We start from the raw sequence: 12,133 nt of genomic DNA on the forward strand, positions 1-12,133 counted from the left end.
CATGTGTGCTAATGGTTAGCAAATTCTGCTGATTAGCAGAATTTGCTAACCTTACTGAATTGGCCCCTAAATCAGATTTGAATGATGAATGATTGCAAAACAAAATATTAAGTGTTTTTGCACTGCACATGACAATGATTTGAGTATACGTAATACGGCAACATGGTTTAATTACTTCTACACATACAAAGAGGAGTAAATGGGCTCTATGGGTGTGTATTCACAAAGGCAACATTTTTTCATAGTAACATAGAAACATTTGTCTACCCCTTTTATTACCATATTTTTATCTCAAACCTTATTTGATCCTTTTTTCTTTGTAAGGATATCCTTATGTCTATCTCATGCATGTTTAAATTGCTATATTGTCTTAGCCTCTACCACTTCTGATGGGAGGATATTCCACTAGTCCACTAACCTTTCTGTGAAATAATTTTTCCTCAAATTTCCCCTGAACCTCCCTCCCTCCAGTCTCAGTGCATGTCCTTGTGTTCTATTGCTTCTCTTCATTTGAAGAATGTTTCAGTAAGGGTGTTTCACTGCAACTGCGGACTATGTAGAGATGAATATAAGCATACATATTCCAGGCATCTCATTTGCACCAAGTATATGCTAATGCAGGCAGGAATACTGCATGTATAAGATTAAGCATATGTGTGAGTTGAATACTCTAATTCTTCTAATCTTTCAGAACATTGTCCCTACCATCTACAACCATGGGCTCCTCTAAACAGCTGACTGAAGCTTTAAAAATAAATATAACTGAGCTGAACAGCACAAGAAAGCTATACAATCATAATTAAATAACTTCCGGCTTGGAATTTCCATTACCAGTAACATTATTTTGAAACGGAGGCTAAAGAGAAATGTTGAAGTCTAGGGACAATCTTGCAGAACCAGAGAAATATCTAATAAAACTGATGATATACTGGTCAGCAAAGTAGAATTCACATAATGCGTAAAGTATGAGTATTTACAGAGAGGTTGTACTTGACATCAAAATATTGGTCTATATTTCTACAGAATGGTCAAAGAAATTAAAGAAAAATATATGTTGCTCAAACTATTAAGCATGTGGATGGATAGTTTATGCTTTGAAATATGTGGCATACTGCACTGTATGTAGAATATATTAAAATAAATATCAGCAAATTCTGCAAGGTAATGTTCCATTGAAGATGTTGATGTTGAAATAGTAAAATTCCAAAGCAAAAAAATTAACTTTAACATTTTTATTCAGCATATTCAGGACATTAATTTTCTAAATATAATAGCCCGCAACATGCAAACATATGCAGGTTCTGGGCAAGATTGCTCAATGTTTTAAAAGGGTAATCATTTAAAAAGTAAAAACAACCCTATTTTGCCTTATAAATGATTGTCGCTTTAAAACATCAGGCAGACTCGCTGGAGTCTCACCAATGCCTCGAAGTTGCAGGCTATTACATTTACAGTATCTCTAGAATGGCCTATATAGTGCCCATATTTGATTATTTTTGAAATTTGGTGGTAAGATCTCAACAGGGCCATACAGTAAGTGGGGGTATATGAGCTGTGCCACTGCCCAGGGTGCAGGGTCCTAGGGGCAGCACTGTTGCTACTTCACAGCACCTACATATGGATTGTGGCGGGCCTTGAATGGCACTATGCAGTCAGTAGCACTGATGCTGCACCCTGCAGTCTGTGGAGCTGCCAGGAACATCCTTAAGATGCTTTTGTGAACTGCTCTTCTTTCCAGACCTGTCATCTGTACACCCTATGTGTGACATCATGATGGCAGGGCTGGCACAGGGTGACATAGAGCCCTGTTCTGGCCCTGGATCTCAAACATGTAATGTCACAAAGATTTAAGAAATATTTTTGGAAAGACTTTGACAAGGCTGCAATTAAACAATTCCTTAAAGCAAGAATAAAGCTGGTTACACCAAATATTGGAACATGTGATCTCTGCTAAAATGCAAGTTAAAAAGTAACTTCTGACAGAGTGTCCAAGTGTTTGCATTCAACTGATGATGGCATGCCATTAGTACTTAAAGTGGTCCTAAAGAGGTTGCAGAACTCACCCCCCACACTTGAGATATAAAGGGATTGTGCGCACCTGTGGTGTGCATTGCAAAAAAGGGGCGTGAAAAAGGGGTATGGTCACTTAATAGTATCCCCAATTCAAATTACGCCACATAGTAGCACAATCTTATTCACACTTCACCATATAGTAGTGTCCCTTATTCATGTTATGACACACATTAGTGACCCTTATACACAAAGCCCACAGTAGTAGCACTCCAAATACACATAATGTCCACAGCAGTAGTGCCCCTTATGCAATACTCATGGTAGTGTTAGTGCCCACAGTTGTAGTGCCCCTTATGTAGAGCGCATAGTATTGGTGCACCTTATACAGTGCCCCCAGTAGTAGTGCCCCTTATGTCCTCAGGAGTGATGCCCCTTATTAAGTGCCCCCTATACAATGCTCTTATTAGTAATGCCCCCAATAGTAATGCCCCATGTAGTATTGCTCCAAGAAGTGATGCCCCTGTAGTTATGCCCCCTTGCAGTTATGTCCCCAGTAGATATCCCTCCTGTAGATATGTCCCCTGTTATTATGCCCACTGTAGATATGCCCCAGTCGGTTTGTCCCAAGTAGATATGCCCCCAGTTTTTTTGCCCCAGTAGGATTGCCCCCAGTTGGTTTGCCCCAGTAGGTTTGCCCCCAGTAGTTATGAACCCAGTAGATATGTCCCCAATAGTTATGCCCCCAGTTGGTTTGCCCCCAGTAGTTATGCCTCCAGTTGGTTTGTCCTCCAGTAGATATGCCCCCAGTTTCCCCCACTAGTAGCACTGCTTACACACAAAAAAACACAATACCACCAGTCCCGTTCCTGCTTCCGGACTGCAGCCTCTGTCTGGCGCCCGCTCCTCAGATCTATGGGAGAGATGTCATGACGTCTCTCCCATAGTGCCGCCCCAGACTGCCTGAGCCAGAAGCCGGAGCTTAGGAGTGAGCTCCTGCTTCCGGCTGCCACTAAGGGGAAGGAGCCAGGTGCCCACTGGTAACACAGTCTCAGTGGGCACCCAGCATTTCCCTAGGTCAGGTGAGCCAGAGGAGGTGGAACTGCATTCTGTCTCCAAATGAAACTGGCGGAATGCAGTTCCGCCCCGTTCTGGCTCACTTTAACCTCTACATTCCACATTAAAAGAAGTAAGATTGCACACACTTTTTTTTTTATTTTTCTATTCTGATTTACCATCATCGTGATCTACCAGGATAACCACAAAATTATTTGAGATGCAAATTATTCTCCAAAAAAAAAGCATAATAACTTAAAAACACAAAAATGTATTTGTTATTCAGAAGTCATATGGGATAATGGGGCTAATTCAGGATGGATCGCAGTGTGCGATGATTCTGTGCTGTTGCATGTTGAGGAGCTGGGTCATGGCTGTGTGGGGTGGAGAAGAGTTGTTGCTGGGTGCATTGTGGGGAAAGAGTATAAGAAGAGGAGAATTGGTGATATATAAAAGGGGTGGGTGATGATTAACCAGATGAGATAGAAAATAGGCTGAATAACACAAAAAAAAATACATTTTGATAGACAAAATCCACAAAAGTTGAACAATAAATACCAGCCTAATCAGAAAAGTTTGTATTAGACCGCTCTAAGTGGCTTAGCCAATCTGGACCAGAAGACTTCATTAAATCCTGTGTACTGGGAGGGAGGGGCAAGTCATGGTGCATGATGACATCTGTTCCCTGCACAAATACAATTTTATTGCTCTGTGGCTGACATGCTAACAGCCTCTGCCTGTTTCTCATTGTTAATTAGCAATTGGCTACAAACACTAAATTTTTTCCTGTCTTGTCTCCTATTATTTGGTCAATTTAAAGTAGAGATGTGCGGGTTCAGATTTTCCCGGATTTACCTGGATTCACTTTGATCTCAATATGGCATCTTATTGGCTATCCGTATGTCATTGTGTATAAGAAAAATCAGGATAATTCCGAACTTGTTCTAATTTGGCATTAAGAACTGAGTAAATCTGAAGTCACACTTCTCCTATTTAGAACCATATACACAGCAGTACCACTACTACCCAATGACAATGCTTAATCATCCAAACAGGGACTGATTAACAATAGGGTAAAAGGAGCTGTCATCCCATAGCCTTCTATGTGGACTTCAAAGTAGGTTCTGCCTAGACTAATGCTTTTTGCTGATTTTGATAAAAACATAACATTATCTCAGGATGACATTATGATCACAAATAAATTACAGGAGTGGAGAAAGAGCATCAAAGATTCACTTCTCTATGACAGGCTGGGAGTCTAGCTTGTAGGAGTGCCAAGAAGGGAGGAGAAGGTACAGATTACTGGGACCAGGCCACTGTAGGGGCCAAGGAGTGCAGGGGAGGTATAAACACACCCCTTTGCACACACTATATATAGGTACTGAATGGGGATCACAGCTGCAAGCCCCTATTGTAGCCATGATTCCAGTACTCTGGCCCACTGGAAGTCATGACAGCCATGCTAGCTCATTTCAGTGTACCCAGACCAGCCATAGTTCTGGCTGGATTAAGCTTTGGGCATGCCCGGGGCACTTTAAACATGGGGGGCAACATTGGAAGGGGGGGGCAGTATATAAGATACCTCCCAACATGACCCATTCCAGGAGGGACAAAATGCTCTTTACATGGACTTCCCTATTAATATATGATTGGTCACCTGTGTTGAACTATTAATTGATAAGAAAGGTGTTTCAACACAGGTGATTGCAATGATAACTTGAGAAGGAAGTCCAGGTAGAGAGAATTTTGTCCCTCCTGGAATCGGTCATGTTGGGATGTATGAATTGTGTATATTAAATGTAGCCCAATGGTGTAAATTAGATTTAAACTAAACACCTAATGGAAAGACAACTATTTTATACAATGTTCTTGTAGTGGAACAAAGACAAATTAAACAACCTTAAAATACACATAGAAATATAAAATCTATAATTTATCTTGTCACATGCAAAAATAGCAGCTGCCTCTGTACTGCTTACACCCTGGGATGGGACTAAGGAGGACTCTGTGTGTATGAGAGTCTCTCTCTTTAGACCCTCATTAGATAACAAGTTACACAGGGCTCAGTACACCCAGGTGTGGAGAGAACAGTAAGTGACACAGGGATCCCACCCTGTCACTTACAGCTCTCTCACCCCTCCTATCTCTCCTCTGGTTGGGAAGCGTCATCGATAGTTCAGAAAATCTGATTCTATTGTGTCTCTGCCTGCACTACATACTGTCCTGCTCGCATTCTGGCTGTCTGGTTCTGCTGCTGCATTACCAGGAAAGCTAGTTATGTCCATTTGCCCTGGCCAGGGAAAGCACTGACATAGGGGGGCCCGGGGTACAGTATGGCCTGCATCCCCCTCTTAATCTGGCTATGTCCATAGTGGTGTATGAGCATCAACTACAATAAAGAATACTAATGTTACTGCATAGACAAATTAAAGTGTTTGCATAGACCCTCCACCAATTTCATAACACATTACAAGGGGTCTATTTTGATACATATCATCAGTACAACATTCTGTATCACTGTGGTACTTGGCAATACATAATGTTAAAAACTGCTGCAAATAGGGATACAATAAAAATGAGCCACTTGTGACAGTGAGGTAATGAGGGTGAACGATATTGTACTATCTTTAGGGATTAATGGAATTACCAATGAAATAGGGCATTTTGTTAAAACTTATATTGCTAACCAGCTTTCATTTGTATATTTCAGGTGAGTCCTGCTGATCTTTTTTAATTGGCTTTTGCAACTATGCCGAAAACAGAAGAATAATTGTGTACAGTATGTGATGGAAATGCCTTTTTAAGGTAAACAAATTTAATAATTCCTTTGTTTACCTTTTTGGCACGAGAATGAAAGGTTACTTTTATAAATATGTGTTATACTTCAACAGAAAAAGTATGTTACTGCAGGTTTCAGTTATAAGATTTTATATACAGTATGTTAATGTGTGTTACCAGCTGTTCACTTATGGTATCATCATCATTTATTTATAAGGTGACACAAAATTCAACAGCTCCAGCAGATCAGAGCTATCCAATGAAACGCTAATTATGGGGGTTATTCAGGTTTGTTATCAAACCAAAAAAAAACCACAACTGGACAAAACCATGTTGCACTGTAGGTGGGGCAGATGTAACATGTGCAGAAAGATTTAGATTTGAGTGTGTTGTATTGTCTCTGTGCAAGGTAAATACTGACTGTTTTATTTTTATAATGCAATATATATTTCAGTTTGGACACTCCCAGCCCAAATCTAAATCTCTCTGCACATGTAACATATGCCCCACCGGCAGTGCAGCATGGTTTTGCCCATTAGTGTGCTTTTTTAGTTTGCTAACAAACATGAACAAGTCCCTACTGTATATCCATTTTTATAACATTTATTTTACTGCAATGTTGCAAATTTGTGTGGAAAATACCCAAGCTGTTCTAGCAATTATTGATATTGTGACTATAAAATGTTTTGTGTGTAACTATCAATGAAAAGTTAACTGACCATCCCTACTTAACTTTGAAAGCTGTCATGCCTCTGTTGTAATACCAATTACTGTGTGGAGTGATTATATTCTTGTTATACATACTGAATTAGAAAGAAAAACTTTTTTTTTTTTTTAAACTTCCATGAAATTTATTGTTGATAAAATCTTATTTTAAAATAAATGAATGACTCTTACATTAAAATGTAATACTCGTGGGACAAGATCCCACCGGCACCGCCGTCCACTCCAGCCAGGGAGGAGCCCCCATGACAGCCCGTCCAACCCACAAATGCCAACCCACCCAACGCGCCCCATCCAACAGACCCCCCCAGGGGCGCGCCCCACATGCAAGAGCGATATTTTAACACGAAAACAGATGGGAATAATCCCACACAGTCCACCCCACCCCCAAATCCCACAATCAGATTCAGAGTGAGTATAGCGCCGAGGACACAAGCTCCAACATTGCAGCTAATAAAAAATAAAGGCTGTCAATAATAAGTCCAAACGGGTCTGGAAGTTAGCCACTAGAAAGCTGGAATATTCTACACTGGTCCCTACTGACTATAGGATTCAAAAGTGGGACAAACCACACGGGACCCGTCCCTTCCACCTTCACACCAAGACACCGCTCCCACACATAAAAAACACCCCTGAGGAAGTCCGCCAGACGAAATGCGCCGGGCAAACCAACACCCGCGGGCCGAACGGGCCGCCACAGGAGCCCCCCGACAGCAGCGCCAACGAGATCCCACCCCCCAAATGCCAAACCTTTTTTTTTTAACTTCAAGAATTTTTATTGAGAAAAAATAGAAATTTTTATGGGGTACAGAAAAGAAAAGAGGGGATGAGTAGTACATCATACAACATGGTATATAGGTATACAATAAAACATAAATCAAACGGAGGGGTATAGGAGGGGGGAGGGTAGGGAGCATCCAGTAAATCCAGAGTGCTTGTACTCTCACGGGCTAGAGAGGAATCAAGTGAACCTTCTCGAGAAATAGAGGGACAGAATACGCCCAACAGTTACAGATGTAATACTAGATATCCTAAAGCGATAGTACGAGGAGGGAGAGAGAACCAATAGCGTTACAAAGGGAAACCTAGAATACAACATAGTGAATAGAGGCTATTGAAGAGAAATAAAAAATGAGGAAGGTATGTAGGAATGTGCATAGGGCCCATCGATACATTTATAGGAGATAGTGTTGGCTGGAATAATTGGAGGAGGAATCTCAGTAAGCTGGTACAGCAACTCTTTACTCACTGTCCGGTTGTTCAATTAAACTAGTCTGAGGAGGGTCGCTTGAAGAGGGGTTGCGAAAGTAATGGGAGCCCTCACCAGCCGTAACAAACTGCTGCCACAGAGACCAATTTTTCCTTGGAGAGGGTGAACTGTCGGGAGGGGGGAAATATTCAGTTTCCATAAGAAAGTGGTGATTTGTTTTGTTGATTACTTTTAGTAAAGTAGGGGGCGCAGGTTGTTTCCAGAGCTGGGCCAAGTTAGAGCGAGCGGCAATTAAAATGTGACCTAGTACATATCTGCTAGATGGGGGACCGACGAGGGAACAATATGTAATAACGCGAGGGCAGGGTCCGGGGTTAGGTGAGTATCGAGAACTCTATTAATCAGGTCAAAAACTTCAGACCAATAATTAAGAAGGTGTGGGCAGGACCAAAATATGTGGAAGATGTGTCCCACAGAGCCACAAAGCCTCCAGCATTTATTACTGCAGGAGGGCCAAAATCTGTGCAGTCGGTTGGGGGTCAAATATATTCTGTGGATTAGTTTTATGTGCATCTCGGTGTGGTTCAGGCATCGGGACATGGAGTGGGAGGCTAAGCAAAATTTTACGCCAGTCAATCGGAGAAAGCGTCCTGCCTAAATCTGATTCCCATTTCAATTGTGCGTTAGATTTGGAAGGGGAGATAGGAGTAATCAGTAGGTTACACCAGAATGTGATATCACCCCTGGATTTATTCAAGGAGAGATGAGAGAAAATCATTTGTGAGGTCATGTCCGATGACAAGGAGGCATTGGGAATCGATCTCCACCAGTGTGCGATTTGCAAGTAGTGAAACAGTTCTGAAGTGGGTAGAGAGAACTTAAGTTGAAGGGCTGGAAAAGGCAATAGAGAGAGTCCGTCGAGAAGAGCACTTAAACATGATATACCTGCTTGTTTCCATTTAGAGAGATTCAGATGGGGTATCATCTTTGTGAGTGTAGTGATGGAGATCTGGGTGAGACAACTGGTAGGGGTCTGTAGAGTTGCAGATAGTCTGTCCCAGGATGTTAGCGCAGCTTGTGTGGATGGAAGCAGGTGTGGAAAGGAAGGCCGGAGCCTATTGGGAATGCGGAATAAATCTGCAAGGGGGAGCGGGAGGGCTCGAGTCTGTTCAAAGTCCACCCAACCTATCTGGGTGTTGACATCGAAATAGTGTTTAAGAGAAGCCAGGAGACAGGCTTCCTGATATAGGAGGATGCTAGGTAGATATAGACCTCCTAGTGCTTTAGGCAGGACTAATTTAGAATGTGCCAGGGAAGGCGGCTTCAAGGACCAAACATATCTAGTCATTATAGAGGAACAGGTCCGGAGGGCCTTCTTTGGAAAGTTATATGGGATCGTGTGGAACAGGTACATTAATTTGGGGAGAAGAGACATTTTAAAAGCAGCCATACGGCCTAGCCAGGAGACCTCATAGGAGGCCCAGGATTTCGCCAGGGCCTCAAGCGTCTCTATTAGAGGGGAGAGATTGGAAGTGAAAACATCGGGAGTATGGGTCGGAATGTTAATTCCAAGGTATTTTATCATGAGGTTCTTCCAATTATAGGGGTAAGATGATTGGAGGGCTGGCAAGGAGTGGGAAAGGTTGATGGGTAAGGCGTCTGTCTTAGTGGTGTTGAGCTTATAATAAGAAGCCTGGCTATATGCATCTAAAGTAGAGTGTAAGAGAGGAAGAGTGTGAATGGGATCAGAAATAAACAGGAGAACATCATCCGCAAAGAGACTTAATTTTTGTCGGGAAGATCCAAATTGCAATGCTGGAAAATGGGGATTATTCCGGATTGAGATGGCTAGAGGTTCAATTGAGAGGACAAATATTAGGGGAGAGAGGGGACACCCTTGTCTAGCACCATTGGTAATTGGAAAGGAGTCGGAGAGTAATCCATTGCTGAGCACCCGGGCCGTGGGGGAGCTATATAGCGCCAAAACAGAAGTCAAGATACGATCTCTAAAGCCAAAACGAAGAAGAACTTCACGCATATACGTCCAGTTCAGTCTATCGAAGGCCTTCTCGGCGTCTAAGGACAGCAAGAGAAGGCCTTGGTCATTTGAGAGTGAGTCAATCAAGTTAAAGACCCTGCGCGTATTATCTGACGCTTGTCTCCCAGGCACAAAACCAGTTTGGGCCGGGTGCACCAGCAATGGAAGGAATTGGTTAACACGTGTCGCAATCAGCTTGGCATATAGTTTAATGTAACAATTGAGCAGTGCTATAGGACGATAGTTGTGTACGTAAGCCGGGTCTTTGCCAGGCTTGGGGATGGTGACTATACGTGCTTCCAACAGTTCTGGTGGGAGGGTGCCTATACTCGAGAACGTGTTGAATAGGGCAGTCAAATGGGGGGTAAGAATATCGTGGAAAGCAATATAGAAATCAGCAATAAACCCGTCAGGGCCAGGGCCCTTGTTTCGGGGAGAGGTTTTAATAGCTTTAGAGATTTCAGCAGGGAGAAAGAAAAACTTTTAAAGGTTTTAGGTTCTTAAAATTTTCTAGCATATGGGACATGATTCTGAGTTGTATACAAAGTGGGCGCATGTGCGGACAGCCGCGGCATCCAGAATGAGTTTCTTATGCTAATGTGAATTGCCACAGGACATTATGCATCCTTCTACAAATAAAACAATCATCATTAGAATCAATGCTTACACCTACTGTACCTCATGGTTGGCGCAAAAAATGCATCAGAAACAGACATTCCTTCATCTTACGAACAACCCAGAATATTGCAGAAGTCTAGCTACATGGCCATGACACTCCCATGGCATTCACACAAGAATGAATCTCTTGTGTGCACTTGCAAGGTAGCTATCCAGTTGAAAATCAGCTACACATGTAGCCTCAATCAAGGTGTGTATACATTCATATGTAGAGTGTGGCACATGTGTAGTTTGCTAAAAATCAATTGATGCATCCACTTGGGTTCAACTTAAAATCAAGTACATTGCATTTTTTAGTAAAAGTGTATACCTAATGCTTTGTATGTGAATTTGCATATCACAATAACGTATTTGCCAATGTGATTTTCTGTGTATTGTAATTTGTATTGTATTGTATTGTAACTGGATCACTAAATTAATTTCTTAATTGTAAATTGGTAATTAAAATGAATCGTGTATTGTACAATGTTTACTGTATTAACTACAGGTAACTAGAGTACTTTCTGTATTTCTTAGATACTATTAGAATGGTTTCAGTATTGTGTAGAGGACACTGTATTTATCTGTTTATTGTATATCTGTCAATAGAATGATGGCTGCATTATATATAGATAATTAAAAAACTTTTCATATATTACATTGCATGTAGAAACCATACCCACTTCAGTCAAACCACAACTCTTGTGATGTTAAAAAAGACATAGGACAATAGTTTGTGCTTTCCCAAGGCTAGAGTTTTCCCAACATGTCCATGACCTTGTCCTGGCCAAGAGAATCATCATAAAGAGATAACATTTCATGTGTATTAGATTAGAGGTACCAATGAAGATAGTAACAGAGTGGCAAACTCACTAAAATCAATAACCACAAAAAATGCTATATGTCCAGGAGAACTCAAAATAACAGACTTGTAGAATATCACTTACTAAACTCCAGATGATAATAGGTCTAGGATTTTTCAATATATAACAAATCATTTTAGAAATAACTTATACAGTAATGTAGCAAGTAAGAATAATGGCAAGAAATTATATACATACCAGACGGGTTAAAATAATTTATTCTAGAAACAAAGAACTGTAGTTATTGTTATATTCTTTGATAATATTCCCTGTATCACCCAATTTAAGGAGCACTTTAAGTGAATCTAGTTCTTTGAAGTCATGTCCTGTTTGAGGTCTTGCTGCTCACTGTGTCTGTGTATATAACATTCTCTCTTAAAAGGATGCAAGAAATCAGTTCCACCAACAGTCAGCCAACCATAGTACAACAAATAGTTTCCCAATGCAAACAAATAGATATTAGCTTGACTGTAATCCATTGCAAATCAAATCTATTTTATAATATTCCTGTGCACTTTGATAATTTTTCCACAGCATATAATTCTAGTGTAAGTAGATAAAAGTGTCTACAGGAAAAAAAAGACTACATTAATGAAACAGCTGTGATTACAAATAAACACATTAATAATTAAATAAAAAATAAATAAATAAATAAATAGAGTATGTAGACCTCTGCTTTACAATAGTTTCTTTATGTACTGTATCTTTGGGGTTGATGTATCAAACAGTGAAAAAAAGAGGAGATGTGACCACTGGAATAGTTGACAATGGCAACCAATCAGCTTTGAGCTAGCATTT

At 40.9% G+C, this 12,133-nt stretch overlaps 1 protein-coding gene across 1 annotated transcript in view; it reads right to left on the bottom strand.

Moving 5' to 3' along the window:
• Positions 1–12,133, bottom strand: part of CDH12 (cadherin 12) — a 1,390,824-nt gene that overhangs the window by 304,072 nt on the left and 1,074,619 nt on the right. The window lies entirely within an intron of this gene.

Source organism: Pseudophryne corroboree, chromosome 5 (assembly GCF_028390025.1).
Source record: "Pseudophryne corroboree isolate aPseCor3 chromosome 5, aPseCor3.hap2, whole genome shotgun sequence".
Lineage (NCBI taxonomy): Eukaryota > Metazoa > Chordata > Amphibia > Anura > Myobatrachidae > Pseudophryne > Pseudophryne corroboree.